The 18463-nt window shown below is 40.6% G+C and overlaps 1 protein-coding gene and 1 pseudogene across 1 annotated transcript in view; one reads left to right on the plus strand and one right to left on the minus strand.

Moving 5' to 3' along the window:
• The window catches only part of LOC139170726 (vomeronasal type-2 receptor 26-like), a 74383-nt gene that overhangs the window by 21155 nt on the left and 34765 nt on the right, over positions 1 to 18463 (plus strand). The window lies entirely within an intron of this gene.
• LOC139170725 (vomeronasal type-2 receptor 26-like) lies at positions 1952 to 14325 on the minus strand (annotated as a pseudogene).

Genomic DNA, 18463 nt, shown 5'->3' on the forward strand with positions numbered 1-18463 from the left:
ATTCACCCCCAGAGTCCCGGGGTGGCTGACCCCTCCCAAGAAAGGCTCCCCCACTGCCCACCTTGCCTGCCTGCCTTGCAGACTTTTGTGGGGAGGGGCCGAATGCAGATGCTCCCCCCCAAGACCCCAAGAGGCAGCTTCGGTCTGTGGGAAGGGAGATGTTGTGCCTGGTGACAATGCAGGGACTCAAAGCCACATGAGGGACCGTGCCAATCCTGGAGTTTGAATCCCACCTTCCAACAAAAGCCAAATGGGGGACTTGGAGCCAATCATCAGGGGACTTCGAGTTCTAGTCGTATTTTAGCCAGCTGGGTCTGAGTTCTAATCCTCCCTTAAGCATGAAAACTTTCTGGGGGACTTTGGACCAATCAACAGGAGACTTCTCAGTTCCAGTGCTTTTTGATTGTAGGAGTGAAACTTGGAAATATTTTCTCCTTTGAATATCCTCATATTAATGTTCTTATATTATTGCTTTGCTGAACATTCAATAGGTGTTTCCACAGAATTAAACTTTCGTCCATCACATCAGACACTCAGGCATCCCTCAATCTAGGAATCCCCAATTCTGAGATCCCAGATGTTCTGATGCCAGAATTGGGGATTCCTAAATGGAGGGATATCTCAGTGTCCAATATTGTGTTGTGTGATGGAGGAAAGTTCAGTTGTGGGGAAACACCTGTTGCGTGTTGGGCAAAGTCGCTTCTTTCTGCTTGTGGCAGAACCAGAGGCCTCTCTGGGCTCATTGTGAATCTTAGACTGACCTCAGTTTCATCTATCAGAGCTTTTCTTATTTGCAAAGGGATTTGATTCTCAATGAGGAGCCATTCTAAAACATAAAAACTGGTTTCTAATTCATCAGCAACCTCTGTGGTTGGAGAGCAGAGCAGCTTCCATGGGTGGTTCTTCCTAGAAACCCAGGTGTTCCCATCCTTGCTCACCTCCTTCCTGGACCTGGATGAAGATTTATTTTATTTATTTATTTATTTATTGGATTTGTATGCTGCCCCTCTCTGTAGACTCGGGGCGGCTAACAACAGTGGTAAAAACAACATGTGACAATCCAATACTAAAACAGCTAAAAACCCTTATTTTAAAACCAAACATACATACAAACATACCATACATAAATTGTAGAAGCCTAGGGGGAAAGAATATCTCAGTTCCCCCATGCCTGACAAAAGAGGTGAGTTTTAAGAAGCTTACGAAAGGCAAGAAGGGTGGGGGCTATTCTAATCTCTGGGGGGAATTGGTCCCAGAGGGCCGGGGCCGCCACAGAGAAGGCTCTTCCACTGGGTCCCGCCAAACGACATGCAGCATTGAACGCTCCTGTCACAGTCTGTGATGTCTTTCACACATAAACCAGGCATGGTAAAGGAACAAAGAAATGCTTTGTGTACATGTGGCAGAGTGAACAATTAAAGGACCTGAACATTGTTAGATATTGCTCTTTTATTTATTTCTTAAATAAGCTAGATAATGACTCAAAGTGAAATCCCTGTTGGCTATTGTGTTCCACACTTTCTCTAAAGTAGGTCTCATCAGGACAGCAAGAAGGAACCATTTAATAGTGGTGCAGATCTGCTTCCCAAGCAGAGAGCAGGTGAAACCCTGCATTTCACAATATGACTGGAGCTTGTTTCCCACAGCTTTCATCTTGCCATTTTTCCTATTCTTTTTTCTCACACAGAAACACCTTTTGGCTCTGTCAGTAGGAAAACCTGCTCAAATTATTTTTGCAAGGTGTCTGGTTCATTGTCTGCTGATTAACATCAAATTCTTCTGAATGACATTCACAGAGTTCTCTTAATTAAGAGTTTCTGAAGTGAAAGGAAAGGGAATTAAACAAGCATATACATATATTCTTTGATTTCTACATACTAGCTAAGTAGAATTAATATTTTCTTTCAAATAAAAGAAAACAATTCTTCCAATATCATAGCGGTGTTATATCTCATGTTTGTACATTTGTTCTGGCTGTGAGATGCTCCTTTGTGTTCAGGTCTGGCCTCAGAAGGATAATGTAGCACTTGGGGATGAAGATGCAGAGCACCAGACCAGCACTGGAGGCCAGGATGGAGAAGACTTGAACAGTCACCATGTATTTCCCTTTGGTGCTCAGGTAGGTGGGCACAAAAGTCACCCAGACACTGCAAAAGACCAGCATGCTGAAGGTGATCAGCTTGGCTTCATTGAAGGCCCCAGGCAGATTCCTGGCCAGGAAAGCCACTGTGAAGCAGATGGCAGCCAGGAAGCCCATGTAGCTGAGGGTGATGTAGAACATGACAACAGCCCCTTCATTGCATTGCAGGATGATCTCTCCATGCTGAGAGTGGAGGTCAGAGTCAGGGAAGGGGGGAGAAACTCCCAGCCAGATGGTGCAGATGACCATTTGGACAGTAGAAGAAGAGAGGATGATGGAGTTGGCCAAGCTCTTCCCCAACCATCTCTTCACTCGGTTTCCTGGTTTTGTGGCCAGGAAAGCCAGCACAACTGTAATGGTTTTGGCCAAGAGAGAAGAAATGGCAACTGAGAAGATGAGGCTGAAAACTGTTTGTCGGAGAAAGCAGGTGGCTTTCCTTGGTTGACCAATGAAGAGAAAAGAGGACAAGAAGCAAAGCAGGAGGGACACCAGGAGGATGTAGGAGAGGTCTCGGTTATTGGCTTTGACAATGGGAGTTTCTTGGTATTTAATGAAGATGATTAAAACAAGGCCTGTGGTTAGGAAGAAGAGTAGGGCAAAAGAGACCAGGATGATGCCAAGAAAGTCTTCATATGACAGAAAGGTTATAACCTTTGGGATACATTGGACTCTGATCATATTTGGATATTTATCATCTGGACACTTGGTGCATATTCCTGCATCTGAGACAAAAAATATTCTCTTATTATTTTCTCCTTTTATCTTTCAAGAAATACCTTATTTGGACATGTGGTATCAGGAACATTATCCAGGACCCATTTATTAGTATCCCCATTGAGAGAAGATAAGAAGTACAAGATTTTTTATTTCATCGTCTATGAAAGTGAGAGAAGAATTGGGATCCAAATAATTTCCCATGTGATGGTCGGAACCATTGTAGAAACCTTTATTATTTGACATATGCAATGAATCAATTCCACTTCCTTGCGTCCAGTGTCGCCCACCTTCCTGAGTGGAGAAAGTCCCCTCCGGACAAGGAACGCAGTCGTAGCAGCAAACTGGCTCTCCTTCTCGAGCCTTCTTGACAAATCCAGATTGACAACTTTCCACACATTTGGATTGAGGCAGAGACTGAACAAAAAAATATGAATGCCAAAGAAATTGTATTAGGATTCACCATCCATGGAAAATGGAGGTAGGCATGGACATTACCCAAATAGTCTCTAGGATTCACGTATATAAATTTGAAATAGCAATAGCATTTAGACTTATATACCACTTCATAGTGCTTAACAGCCTCTAAACGGTTTACAGAATCAGCCTCTTGTCCCCAACAATCTGGGTCCTCATTTCACCCACCTCAGAAGGATGGAAGGCTGAGTAAAACTTGAGCCGGTGGTGAGATTTGAACTACTGAATTACAGCTAGCAGTTAGCTGATGTAGCCTGCAGTGCTGCACTCTAACCACTGCGCCACCCCAGTTCAGTGAATTCTAAGTGATTCAAAATAATTTTAGGAGATGCAATTAGTGCAGATTCTTCATTTAATTCCTTCCTTTTGCTTCTGGTATATCATATAGCAATAAAAGCAGTAGTGAACATACACTATACATTATATCAATATTAATACTTACTAATAACGATCTCAACTATTACACTTTCTCTCTATATATACAAAAATATACTTACTACATTATACATATACACCTCCTATTATCTTCTTACACAATGTCGTAATACCTAAAAGCGTCTGCGCTATACGCAGATTTTTTTTTCTCTTTTCACATTTTCTATCTTTTCTTTTCATACTTTTATTTCCCCCCCCTTTTTTTTCCAACCCTCTTTCTCACTAATCTCGTACCTTTTTGTCTTTACTTTCCACATTCATAAAATATTTTCATTCATTTGCTATCACCTAACATATATAGATATATATGAATATTAGAAATTGATAGATTATTGAAACGAGATGTAAGATTCATTATTAAAATTTAAGATAACTTTGATAATAGTAAGGATATTGCTCATTTACATTGTTTAAGAAACACAATAACGATACTAAGAAATATACGTGCTATGATTTATAATCTACAATGTACAATGTTATTACTTACCCAAACCCCTTGATTGTGTATTCCCCTTCCCCATCTTCCCCCTTTTTTTCTTTTTCTTCTGTTCATCCTTCCCTACCCCCCTACTTCCCCTTTTTTTTCTTTATATTTATAAATAAAGTATATATTTTTTAAAAAGCAGTAGTGGGTTGCCAGCAGTTTGGCCCACATATGAGAACCCATAGTGGCGCCGACGGAAGGCTCCACCCACCCACACCAGATGCTCCTGCACTTGTGCAGAAACATCACCCATGAACACACATGAGCAAACAGGTAGTGATGGGACTTGCAACCTATTATTGAATAAAGGACCTTTCTAATTAATAAAATCTGGAGGGATGGAATTGAAAAAAGATTTAAGAAGTAAGTGGATTTCCTCATCATGGCCTGTGATGAAGAAAGAAACTTCTGAGCAGTAGGATCTGGAAAGTTTTCTTCTAGAGTATATTAAGCATTCCAAAGCTGCTCTCCTTTGAAAGTGATCCAGAACTGCCTTGAACTTAAAATACAAATGAAATATTCCATAGAAACTAGAACTGTCATTTGGAGATGTTTTTTGTTGATTTGCATATTTAGTTCTTCAATTTTTGTGTTTGCCATATTTGGAGAAGTAAGACTAAAACTGCCTACCTAGTTTCTAGAACTGGAATGAGATGAGATGGGAAGGAGATCATGAGAATATGTTCCTCAAAAAGCCAAAGGACTCATCTAAGTAGCATTCCCTTTCAGTTTCTCCTTTGTAACTTCATATATGAGGAATGGCTCTCCTTTGGATCCAGGTCTTGTTGCAGTGCTTTAGCTTTCTGGATCAGGGCACATCAGAAGAGCCATTGTGACTTCATGTGAACTGAATGCCTCGGAGCTCCTTCCTAGGAGCAGAAGGCCTTTTGCTCCATCCCAGGATGTGTGTGTGTGAAAGGGAGGCATGGATAACTCTGAGCATGTTGAAGAACATCCCAGACTATGAACACTTTCCTCAAGCAGGACAAGATACAACTTCTTTCCAACAGAACCCAAAAGACCTCCTTCCAATCTTGATTTAACATATTTTTGGAGGATAGTTCACACCCTTTTCCCCCTTAAAAGATGGTGAAATGTTGGTGTATATTATGGAACTTTTTTTTTTTTTTTTGCAAAAATGGGGTGCACAGGGAGTTTGAGAGGCCTGCAAAGTGCTCCTGAATCCCGAAAAGGATAAAAATCTTTATTTTTCTTACTTACCTCTTTGAAATCTTGGTGTGTCTAATACACCAGTGCATCTTATACTCCCAAAAATATGGTAATGTCCAAACCCTAAATTCAAACACTGGTCAACTGAATTGCCTTTTTCTTTGCTATTTGTGTACAAGAAGTAAACAAAACTGATGCAATTAGCAAGACACTCCCCAGCCCTTCTGGGTTTCTAATGGAGTTACTAAATTGTAAATACTACATAAAATGAATAGCACTAAAACCTCCCAAGCAGTCTAAAAAACCATTCAGGTTTCTACTCCCCACATTCAATTCAACCCAAAAGTCAACAACCTTGGGGACAAAGCTGAGCTCACTTGAAGTAGGACCTCAGAGTTTGGAAAACAGAAAAGACATCATGGTTTCACCCACCTTGTTGAGCAGCCTAAGCTTTGTAAGAGCTTTTGGGATGATAAAAACTCTCTGTCTTTCAATAATCCCCATAGTCTGTTTCCTGAGATCTTCATTCGGGAGAACCAAGTAGCTCGCAATGGCCATATCTGCTGCTATTTGTCCATTTTGGTCCAAGTAGAGTTCCATGTTGGAAATATTCCAAAACTCATTCTTCTCCAGAAAGGGATTAAACTAGTATTGAAAAATCCAATAATTTGAAAAGTAGAAAACTTTTGTTTCTTGTCACCGATTTGAATACATAATGGGTCCTTTAACAACATTTGTTTCTTTCATATTGCAAGAGATAATTTTAAAAATTGAGATATATTTTCTCCCTCTGGGCCTGTCAAGAGTTTGTTTAAAGTACTTGATTCCAGATTGATTCCATTTTCTTTCATGTCCCCCTTATATTGTGATTGTATCTGAATATAAGGCAGCCAATCAATAGCTATATTTTGTTTCCCTAGTTCATCTCTGCTTTTAAGTTTTGCAGTTCTGTCCAACAAATCCATATATTTCATCATTTTATTTTTGTCAAATGTATTTGGATATATGAATGCTTCCATTTTTGAAAGCCAATTTGGAATCTTAATATTGTGTTTACTTTTTATTACCAACCAAATTGTAATTAATGTGTCGCTCACCATATGTCTCTGAAAATATTTGGGTATTTTTCCTTCATTCCATAGGAAAGAGTGCCAACCAGCTAATAGGTCATGACCTTCTAATGTCATTAGTTGAGTATTTTTTAAGTCAACCCACTCTTTTACCCATGTTAATGCTGCTATAGTCTGGTGAAGCTGCCAATCAGCCTCTGCTTTTATTGTCTTGTAAATCTATTTTTTTTATTCTTGGTTTTTTATTTTGCCAAATATTTACTACCACACTGTGGGCATGGCTTATTCATTTTATTTCAACATCTTTCAGTGCAAATTGGATGCTCTGGGGTGGAGCTCCAAATTTTGCTACTGGAACTACGTTCCTGACCGTTCCCGTAGGAGCCCATCACTGGCCTTTTGCCTTGCTCTGGCACTTCAAAAGGGAAGTGTCAGCAGTCCGACCCAGCTGGGAACTGCCAGCAGCAAGAAATCCTTTACTTCCTGCAGGATTTCTTCCCACTGGTAGCTCCTAGGTGGGACAGCTTTGGCCCATGACTCTGCACATGCGCAGGAAATTGAAGGGTAGGCGTGGGCACATCCCCACCCCCATGCTTATTTATTTATTTATTTATTTAGTTAGTTAGTTAGTTAGTTAGTTAGTTAGTTAGTTAGTTATTTAGTTATTTAGTTATTCAGTTATTCAGTTATTCAGTTATTCAGTTATTCAGTTATTCAGTTATTCAGTTATTCAGTTATTCAGTTATTCAGTTATTCAGTTATTTAGTTATTTAGTTATTTAGTTATTTGTGTGCTGCCCCTCTCCGTACACTCGGGGCGGCTCACAGCAATAATAAACAATATATAACAAATCTAATAATTTAAAAGAAACACTAAAATCCCCATTATTAAAAGCAAACATACACACAAGCATACCATACATAAACTGTATAGGCCCGGGGGAAATGTTTCAATTCCCCCATGCCTGACGGCAAAGGTGGGTTTTAAGGAGTTTACGAAAGGCGAGGAGGGTGGGGGCAGTTCTAATCTCTGGGGGGAGCTGGTTCCAGAGGGTCGGGGCCACCACAGAGAAGGCTCTTCCCCTGGGTCCCGCCAAACGGCATTGTTTAATTGACGGCACCCGGAGAAGGCCAACTCTGTGGGATCTAATCGGTCGCTGGGATTCGTGTGGCAGAAGGCGGTCCCGGAGATATTCTGGTCCAATGCCATGAAGGGCTTTATAGGTCATAACCAACACTTTTAATTGTGACCGGAAACTGATCGGCAACCAATGCAGACTGCAGAGTGTTGGTGTAACATGGGCATACCTAGGGAAGCCCATGATTGCTCTTGCAGCTGCATTCTGCACGATCTGAAGTTTCCAAACACTTTTCAAAGGTAGCCCCATGTAGAGAGCATTACAGTAGTCGAACCTCGAGGTGATGAGGGCGTTCCCTCCCAAGCGTTCCAATAGGGCCACAAATGGCTGCCCATTTCTGGACCTATGGCAGTGGAAAGCAAAATGTGTGAGTCAGAGGGAGGCCCACTCCATGCAAGGAGACCAGGCTTTGTAAGCAAAGCCTCCTCAGAAATATGATGGGTGACCCATCTAGGTGAAAGGGAAGTACCTGTGGGCTGCAGGACCAGTGGGCGAGGCTGGGCCAGTGAGAGATCCATGGAGGTGGCAGAGGCACTGGTGGTGGGCAATGGACAGTTGCTGGGGTTCTACACTCTGCGGGGAGCATGGCAGCCACCCAATGCTGAAACACAGTCAGCCTGTGAGACAAGATGGTGCTCATCACATGTCAGCTGCATGCACATGGGGGCAGGGCAGGAGGCAGAGGGGGCTGGCCCATCACTGTCTCTAGGACAGCCCCATGGACCAGATCTAACCATATTACAGGCCGAATGTGGCCCATGGGCCTTGATTTCAACATGTCTGTTTTAAGGCAAAGCACAAGCAGACATAAATCAGAGAAGCTTTAATTGGGATTCCTGCAGAGAGGAAGGGTTGGGCTAGATAGTTTCACGGTCTCCTTCAAATTTATAAGGGTAACATTCCAATGTTGATCACAAAACCATACATAAAGGAATTTATTTTTAAAGTACATAACAGCATTTTAAAATGAGCTATGTTGAAAATGAACATTTATCTGTTATGGTGTCTATTCTTTGGAGCATCATCCTCTGTGGAATTAGATTGGCCGAATCTGTCCAACTTTTGCAGCATACGTAGGTTGAAGTGTTTCCCCTCCTTCTCCTTTTGATTCCTTCTCCAAAGGAACTCAGATTGGGACCCCATACCTGCCATGGCTGCAGCCTTGGAGACCTCGAGATCTTTTCTTCTTCCTTCCTTCTCCTCCTTAATCTGGAGGAATAGGCAGCATTCAAGGCCTGGGCCAGAGTCTTCATGGTGCTATAATGTTGGTAGACATTTGAGATCCTTCTACTGTTCCTTTTCTTCTGGGTCTCCAGAGGGGCTTTCTGGGTGCATCTTCTGCGGCCTTTGACAGAAAACATGTGCTTGGAAAGAGAGCAGCGAAAATTATGGTCTTCAAACTTTTCTTCTACAAAGAAAAAGGGTTCAAAGGCTACATCTTCTGGCCTTTCTTTTGGAAAAATACCAAACCTCCACATACTATGGATGTATTTGAGAAGCCTGTGCTTTTTTATTTTATACACAATAAAAGTTGTGAGAATCCACACTTTCCCTTCAATGATTCCTGGCAATCTCATGAGTATTAAATGGAAAGGAAGAATTCTGTCCAAAAGGGAAACAGCTTCCATGAAGTGAACGAAGACATTGGCTTGTCTCCACTTAGAGAGGGAATCCCTGAGTGCTGCTGTATATCCTGTTGTTGAGAATCGTTGTGATATAATCACACAAATTCCACTCCTGACAAGCATAGGAGTAAAAGTCCTCATGAAATTTTCTCCTTTCTGTGTGTCTGAAGCAAAGAGGCCAATCAAGGTCCATCTGAAATGGAGCAGAAGTTGGACAATTGCTGGGTATTGGAATCCTTCTTTGGGGAACATGTGGTGGAAAAAGGGGAACTGACTTTTATCACTCAGAGTCTGTGAAACAAAATTATCTCTGATCTGAAAAAACAAGGAGGAATGTTGTGCTATATAGGGATCAGACCATGCCCAAAATATTAGTTTTCAATTAATCCAACCTCATTCTGTTGAACATATTAGAATAGTTTATTTGGCCATTATTTACAATATTAACAGAATATTAACAACACTGTGTGTAAAAATGGAATGTAAGACACAAGTTAAGTAAAAAAAAGAATAACATTATAATATAAATCATATTACTGTATCACCCCTACAAGTTATCACAGACTTACATGTGTAAATCTCAAATGAAATGTTTTATTCCAATAAAGGATCATGCTCTCTGTTATTTTTTGCAGATTGCAACCTCTTCCTCTGCTTCAATAACCCAGATTCTCTGGGGAACCATCTTTCTACCTTCTTCTCCAGCTGTACAAGACACAGGGAGACTGCAGCTCCTAATACAATTTGTCAGTTGTACCATCCAAGATTGGTCTTTATTTGAAATTTGTCTTTTCTGATAGATACAATTTTGGGAGTCTGCCAGTTTCCACAGCTTTAATTTTAAAGCAATATTAATATAGTCTGACTTTGGGCAAAGAAGTAATGTAACTTTCGAAATCTACTCTAAAAGCAGCAGTTGAAGTCCCTTTATCTACTCCTAAGACACTCCTCAGTTGCAGTAATAGATTAGTTCTACTAGTGATTTCCATTTGAAGCCCCAAACATCAGCTAAATATAAGAGCATGACAGAACTTTGGCCTTATATACTTTAATATAAGTTGGGACTAAAGAAGCTGGAGAGCTATGAAGTGTAAATTTAATGCCCTTCATCTAAATGAGCTCCTTTGATGATGAGGGATCCAAGATTCAGTCTCAGAGAAAACTTCCTCAGGTAAAGAAATAGGTTAATTTGCTCTATTGGCTCATCTTTGAATAGCCATCTGTGGCTATGATGTCCTTTTCCAAAGACCAAAACTTTGGACTTTGATTTATTAATGAGCATAAAACTATGACAATACAATCAAAAGCTCATTACAACCTACACAATTGAACATATGATAATAACCTCATATTACCAGCGTAGGTCAGGGTGTTCCAATATGTATTTAGCACATGAGACACGAGGACTTCAGGATCCTTCATTAGTACAGGTGATCATTAATATCTAGACTGGATAACCAGGGTTCAAATATACACCTTTCCCTTCCTCCTTGGTAAGTATCAGTCTTTCTTATCAGGGCTCCATTGAACCCACACCTCCCTCACAAATAATGGCTTGGAGAAATGGCCAACAGGCTGAGCTCCATTTTAAGGATAATCAATTTACTCCATAACATTTCTGCATTTACTGTGTCAAATGCTGCACTAATATACATAAAGCCAGCAAAAATGGTTTATCTGACTGACATATTTTGCAATTATTTCAAGATATATTTTTTTCAATATTAGATTATTAATTTATTATACAAATTTATATAACTCTCCCTAAAAGTTCTTGTTTTTCTTCCCTGTCTTCTTCTATCCACTCTCAAATTTACTTAAGAGAAATGTGGCATAAAATTTAGCCATATTACTAACAAATTAACAGAGTTGGAAGGGACCTTGTAGATCATCTAGTCCAACCCTCTGCCCAAGGAGGGGACCCTACATCTGACTCTACCTAGGATCAAACTCCACCTCTAGGCCACAGTAGAGTTATCTGATAATAGTAACTGTAATTGCCAATAGAGGGTCCTACTTTTGATTTTGATCTATTAATGGTCAGAGAATTATGACAATATGATCCAAAATTAATTAATAACCCACACAACATATAGTAATATCATATTATCACTGTAAGTCAGAGACTTCCAATATGTATTTATCACATGAGACATGAAGACTTCATTAGTGCAGGTGAGTCATTAATATTAATATGTGGACTGTATAACAAACGATCAAATATGCACCTTTCCCTATTTCCTTGGTAAGTATCCTCCTTCTCAGGGCTCCATAGACCCCAAACCTCCATCACAAACAAGGAGAATGGGCTAACAGGCTGAGCTCAAACACTGCACTATTATACCAATATACAAACCCGGCAAAAAGTAGTTTATCTGAGTGGCATATTTTGTAATTTTTTTTTTCAATATTACATTATTAATTTGTTATACAAATTTATATAACTCTCCCTAAAATGTTCTTGTTTTTCTTACCTGTCTTCTTTTTCTATTCACTCTTAAATTCACTTAAGAGAAATATAGCATAAAGTTTAGCCACAATAATAGAAACAAAGAAGTCTGACGGCAGAAAAAGACCTCACGGTCCATCTAGTCTGCCCTTAAACTATATTCTATATTTTATCTTAGGGTGGATATATGTTTATCCCAGGCATGTTTAAATTCAGTTGCTGTGTATTTATCTGCCACATCTGCTGGAAGTTTGTTCCAAGGATCTACTACTCTTTCAGTAAAATAATATTTTCTCATGTTGCTTTTGATCTTTCCCCCAACTAACTTCAGATTGTGTCCCCTTGTTCTTGTGTTCACTTTTCTATTAAAAACACTTCCCTCCTGGACCTTATTTAACCCTTTAACATATTTAAATGTTTTGATCATATCCCCCCTTTTCTTTCTGTCCTCCAGACTGTACAGATTGAGTTCATTAAGTCTTTTCTGATACGTTTTATGCTTAAGACCTTCCACCATTCTTGTAGCCCGTCTTTGGACCCGTTCAATTTTGTCAATATCTTTTTGTAGGTGAGGTCTCCAGAACTGAACACAGTATTCCAAATGTGGTCTCACCAGCACTCTATATAGCGGGATCATAATCTCTCTCATCCTGCTTGTTATACCTCTAGCTATGCAGCCAAGCATCCTACTTGCTTTCCCTACCGCCTGACTGCACTGTTCACCCATTTTGAGACTGTCAGAAATCACTACCCCTAAATCCTTTTCTTCTGAAGTTTTTGCTAACACAGAACTGCCAATACAATACTCAGATTGAGGATGCCTTTTCCCCAAGTGCATTATTTTACATTTGGAAACATTAAACTGCAGTTTCCATTGCTTTGACCATTTATCTAGTAAAGCTAAATCATCTACCATATTACATATTAATTCCATATTAACAGAGTTGGAAGGGACCTTGTAAGTCATCTAGTCCAACCCTCTGCTCAAGCAGGAGACCCTACATCTGTCTCTACCTAGGATCAAACTTCACCCCTAGGCCACAGCTGAGCTTTCTGATAAGATTAACTGTAATTGCCAATACAGGGTCCTACAATGACGGATTTTTTAAAATAACAGAAGAACTGGAGGAAAATCTTTTCCTGAGATATTATTGCTCTTCAGATCTTTTATAATGAATTTCAACATGAATATAATAAAATTAAAAAATAGTTAACATACTTGCTAATATGGAGAAAAACACCACCTAAATTCCATGGAGAATGTATTGCAAGTATTGCTCATCCTCCACCACCACTCACTTTACCAGAAAGAGAAAACAAGACACAAACCTGCGAGAATTTGTAAAGTGCTGCCAATGTTGACACCTGAATGGAGATGTCCCTTTGAGTTCTATCAAGAAGAGCCAGAATATTATCCTTCCTTCCACAGCCATAGTTGGGGACATTGGCTTCTCCAGTGGAGAGAATGTCCAGCAAGGCATCTGAAGTCCGTAAAGTGCTCATATAGTTGTCATGGATGCTGTAGCCCAATGTGAGGTTGTGCAGAAACTGGGAATTCTTGTTGACGATTTGAATGTTGAAAATTAATCGTAGGGTGTAAAAATAATCATAAGAAAATGTACTGTAGAAAAATGCCCAAGTCATTATCAAGAATAACAAAATATACTTTTTTTAAAAAAAATGCAAACCTCTTTCTGATCAATTATAAAAGTGATCAAACTAGGCTGGTCTGAGGCAACTACAACTGTTTCAATAACCACCTTAAACAAACTTCAAGTAATGAATGGAGAATTTAACTGGGAACTCATTACCGGACTCCATAGTGTCATCCCCAAACCCCCAACACTTTACCCTTAGATTATCTACGGTTGACCTATCCAGATTCCTAAGAGGTCAGTAAGGGGCGAGTACAAGTGCACTAGAGTGCCTTCCGTCCCCTGTCCTATTGCTCTCCTATATCTCCTATACCTTTCTTCTATTCCTATATTTCTTCTTCTATTCTTTCATTGATATGTTCTATTACTTTATCTTCTTTTCTATTATTTCTTAGATATATTTTACTATTAGTATCTCCTCTATAACCTTCATCATGTATTTTATTATGTATATATAGATATATACCCACTAAAACCCTCATTGTGTATTGGACTAAATAAATAAATAAAATAAATAAATAAAAAAGGAAAAATCATCTGGAGTTCTTTCAGGTTTTTCTCAGCCCCAGTTTTGGATTTGAGTGTTTTCCGCAAAATGAGACAAAAGAGGGAACTTATGGGAATTAAAATCATTCAGGAAATTAGACTGGCCCTGCACTATGAAAATAAGTGAAATAAAAAGAAAAGGAGAGAGTTAGAACAGCATGGAAGAGATGTAACTTCCAATACCCTGAATGACTTACGAATCAGACTGAAGAGAAGGAGGACTATTGAAAGGCAATGCTGCATCTGATATTGTTTTTACAGTTGTGATCATACTAATGAGATGGTCTCCTGGCTTGTAAAAGGTCCATGGATTCTGTCCATCCTGGTGATCCAAACTGATGACACACTTCATTCTAAGCTTCCCAGAGACTGGCTGAGAGGTCAGCAGCATCAGAAACAGAAGCCGGAGGTCCATAATTCATGGGCTGAATCAATCCCCTGATCACTTCTAACTATGAACAAGAATTGGAAAAATTTAGACACCGTCAGAAGGTGGAAATGCCAGAGACTTTTCTGACTCAGACAGAGACAATCAGAGCTTCACCTGGAAAGGAGAGAAAGGTACATTCAAGAGCACAGACCCAAAACGTCTTGCCACACAGCTTGGCCTAAGATATGTATCCTTTACTGATGTAAGTTGTCTTCCATATTGCTTCAAAATGACATTCAAATCAAAGGTACAGAAATCTCAGAGGCCCAGAGAGTCATGATTACAGTGAGAAGCAACTTCTCCTCTTGGGATCCTGAACTTCTTCTGGGCTCCATGTGCAGAGGAGAGGCTGGAGAAAACCATCTGAGAGGAAAATAACAGATACACCCCTATGGCCACTGTTGTGTTGGGAGTTGTTCCTGTCTGGATATGTCCAGAAAATGACAATGCAGGAAGAGAAATCACTAACAAGGGGTTTGAATTCTGCTTTCCTTCAACATGGCTTCTTGTTTTCAGAGATTGCTGTGGAAGGCCAATTATTAGGGTTATTAGGTTAATTATGTCAACCAATGTCACTTTTTTTTTGTCTTCAGCTACTGGTGCCGTGTATTGCCTCCTGGGTCAATTTCAAGGATGGAGTTCCCAAACCTCTCAATTTTTCATGACTGATTTAATTCAATGTCTGCCCCTATTATGTGAATCACGTGGGGATTATTTATCCTTCACTTCTCTGTAGAAAAATAGCCAACAATCTAAGAGTCCAAGAACTCGCTGAATTATCCCAGGATCTCTCCTGACAGGTGGAATTATTATCGTCCAAGTTCTTTGGTTGAATCCTCCAGGGAGAATTTGGGCAGAGTCTCAGAGTGTCAGAGGGTGGGGGGCAGCTTCTCTCTTCTCCCACTGACCCTGAAGGCCTCTGGATGGAAACATTTCCTGCAGGAGATCTTGACTTCAGGGAAAAAAATGAAAAAAAAAGATCAGGGCTGCCTGGATTCCTTCCCATCAAAGTTTGCTCTCTTGGGGAAAAGAAGGGCTGAGGGCAAAGGGAGCCCCAAAGACGCCCCTTTTTCTATCTCTGCTTTCTTACCATTGAATGGGGTGATAGTTCTCCTGGAGTCCCTTGTATTCCCTCCCCCCAAAATTCCTCTTTATGCACAGGAGGGTCAACTGGTGACGTCAATTGGTGTTGGGCCTTTCTCGTGAACTGAGATTACCTTCTCCGTGTCCCTCATCCATTCCCCGCACCCGTCAGATCTCAGGCCACTTGGATTGTGTGGCATAAAGGAGGCCAAAGCGCATCTCTCCTGCCTCCAGCTCACAAAGGGAGCTGCTGTGGCTGGCAGTGACCATCAGGGGGCAGCCTCGGGAGATAGAGCAATCCTGGCAGCCTGTGAGCTTCAGGAGGGAACTGAGCAGGTGCATCCATCTCTTGCCCTTCTCGCTTTCTCTCATTTACTGTGCATATGGAACTGGCACGATTCTGGTAAAAATCAGCAGTTTTTTGCTTCCACACCTGCACGGAAACAAATAAATTGGTGATTTTTGCTGCAATCTTGCTACCGGAAAGACGTTCATCTGAGATTTCGGCTGCTGCACATGCGCAGCAGCTGAATCTTGCCATGGTGCCTACACCGAAAGCTAGGGCTAGCAGCAACAGTGGCAGGCCTGAGCTTCAGCCGCATTGCCTTTTCTCTGCTCTCCCATGCTGCAGGCATCTCTCAGCGCATGCAGTGATGGTGCTCTGAGTGAGCCATGGCCTTCGGGAGCAGTGCTGTGCTCCTAAAGGTCATGACTCACTCAGGGTACCCTAGCCATGCTGAGAGATGCCTACAGCATGGGAGAGCAGAGAGCAGGACGCATGGCTGGAGCTTGGGGCCACCCACGCGGCTCCCCACACCACATGCCATCTTCTTGGCGTGGGGAGGGGGAAAGGAGGTTATGCAAACACCAGAATGAGGGCCCAAAAGGTAACGGCGGGGCGGGCCACCCGCCGCAGAGCCACCGCTTGTGGCAGGGCGGATAGTGCCTGATGGAGCAACAGGGCAGTTGGCAGATGATGGAGTGGGTGGATGAACGGGCTGTTTGCAGCAGAGCCGCTGGAAGCTGGAGGATGGTCGACGAGCAGTGGTGGTCACTTACCTTCTTATTTTTGCCAATTTTCAGCCTTTTTTAAAAATATATTTTTATTAAAAAAAATTGACAAACCAACACACAAACAACATTTAACATTTACATTTCCCTATGTACATAAAACAAAAGTTGATTTTTTTACAATTCCATTTACTATACATAATAGTCTTTTACTGCTAGTTTCTCTTTTTCCCCCTGATCCAGTTATACAATTTTTCCCATATTCTGTAGTAATTTTTATTTTGTTGATTTTGTATTTCGTATGTTAATTTACTTAATTTGGCGCAGTCTAATATTTTTTTAAATTACCATCTCTTCATTTGGCTTCTTTTCTTGCTTCCAGATTTGCTCAAATGCCAATCTTTCCGCTGTAAGTATATGAGTTATTAAATAGTAATTTTCTTTACTGTGTTGTCCTCTAATTATTCCCAGTAAATACATTTCAGGTTTCATCTCTAATTTATAATCTAATATTTCTTCCATCCAGATCTGAATTTTGGTCCAAAATTTCCTTGCTTCCAGGAATAGCCACCACATGTGATAATAAGTTCCTACCTCTTTTTTACATTTCCAGCATTTGTTGTTTGTATTGGAATGAATTTTAGCTAATCTTGCTGGGGCGTAATGCCATCGGAAAAACAATTTTCAGCCTTTTGCATGGAAGCAAAAAAACCCCCAGAAATCTCATGTGCACGAGCGTCCTTGCATGAGATTTGGCTTCTGCACATCTGCAGAAGGCAAATCCCATGCTGGGTGTGTGCACGCGTGTACATAGGCTACTGGTCTGGTTTGGTAGTGCTGGGAATGGTAGCCTGTCACTGCTTGTTTTCCAACCTGATGGAAAAGCACTGAGGGGGGAGGGACAAAGACTTTAATTTAATTTAATTCTTTTATTTGTTTTGTCAAGCATATATAAGATAACTGATAAAAGTATAAACATTTGTATCTTTATGGACACCCCTTAAGGCTTCCACGATTTCATACACCCCCCCTGCCCTTTGCACCCATGACGCCCCCTCAGCCCCACCCTCAGGAGCTAAGGGGCTGCAAGATGGTCTGGCAGGGGCCAGGAGGAGCCTTCCCAGGATGACAATCTGCAATGGGGGGGAGTTTTCCACTTGATGCCATGACAGTTTAGATGCTCTTTGGGAGTCCAAGAAAAAGCCTTGCCTTTATAGAGGGTCTCCCCAGCATTGCCAGATGACAGACTCAGTTTGAGCTTCCTGTGTTGGTGCAGAAAAAACATTCTTTGTGGTGATTTTTTGATGACGTTTTTGATGTTAGGTGATCATTTTAGGTTGTGAGATATGACAGATGTTAGAAATTTCAAGGTCTCTACCGTTGCCCAGTATTATTTTTTTATTTATTTATTCATTTATTCATTCATTCATTTATTTATTTATTTATTTATTTATTTATTCATTTGTCCAATACACAAATACTTAGGAAGAAAAATAGACATGTAGTAATATATATAAGGGTAAAGTGAACTTAGAGGAGAGAATATATGAAAGAAAGAAAATATATATGATAAGTGAGAGAAAGGAAAGACAATTGGACAGGGGACGAAAGGCACATTAGTGCACTTATGTACGCCCCTTACTGGCCTCTTTGGAACCTGGAGAGGTCAATCGTGGAGAGTATAAGGGAGAAATGTTGGGGGTTAGGGGTTGACACAATTGAGTCCGATAATGAGTTCCACGCTTTGATAACTCGATTGTTGAAATCATATTTTTTACAGTCAAGTTTGGAGCGGTTCATATTAAGTTTGAATCTGATGCGTGCTCTTGTGTTGTTGCGGTTGAAGCTGAAGTAGTCATTGACCATTAGGACGTTGCAGCATATGATCTTGTGGGCAATACTCAAATCGTGTTTTAGGCGCCGTAGTTCTAGGCTTTCTAGGCCCAGGATTGTTAGTCTATTTTCGTAGGATATTCTGTTTCGAGTGGAGGAGTGAAGGGCTCTTCTGGTGAAATATCTTTGGACATTTTCAAGGA

This window comes from Erythrolamprus reginae, chromosome 8, assembly GCF_031021105.1.
Source record: "Erythrolamprus reginae isolate rEryReg1 chromosome 8, rEryReg1.hap1, whole genome shotgun sequence".
NCBI classification, from domain to species: Eukaryota; Metazoa; Chordata; class Lepidosauria; order Squamata; family Dipsadidae; genus Erythrolamprus; species Erythrolamprus reginae.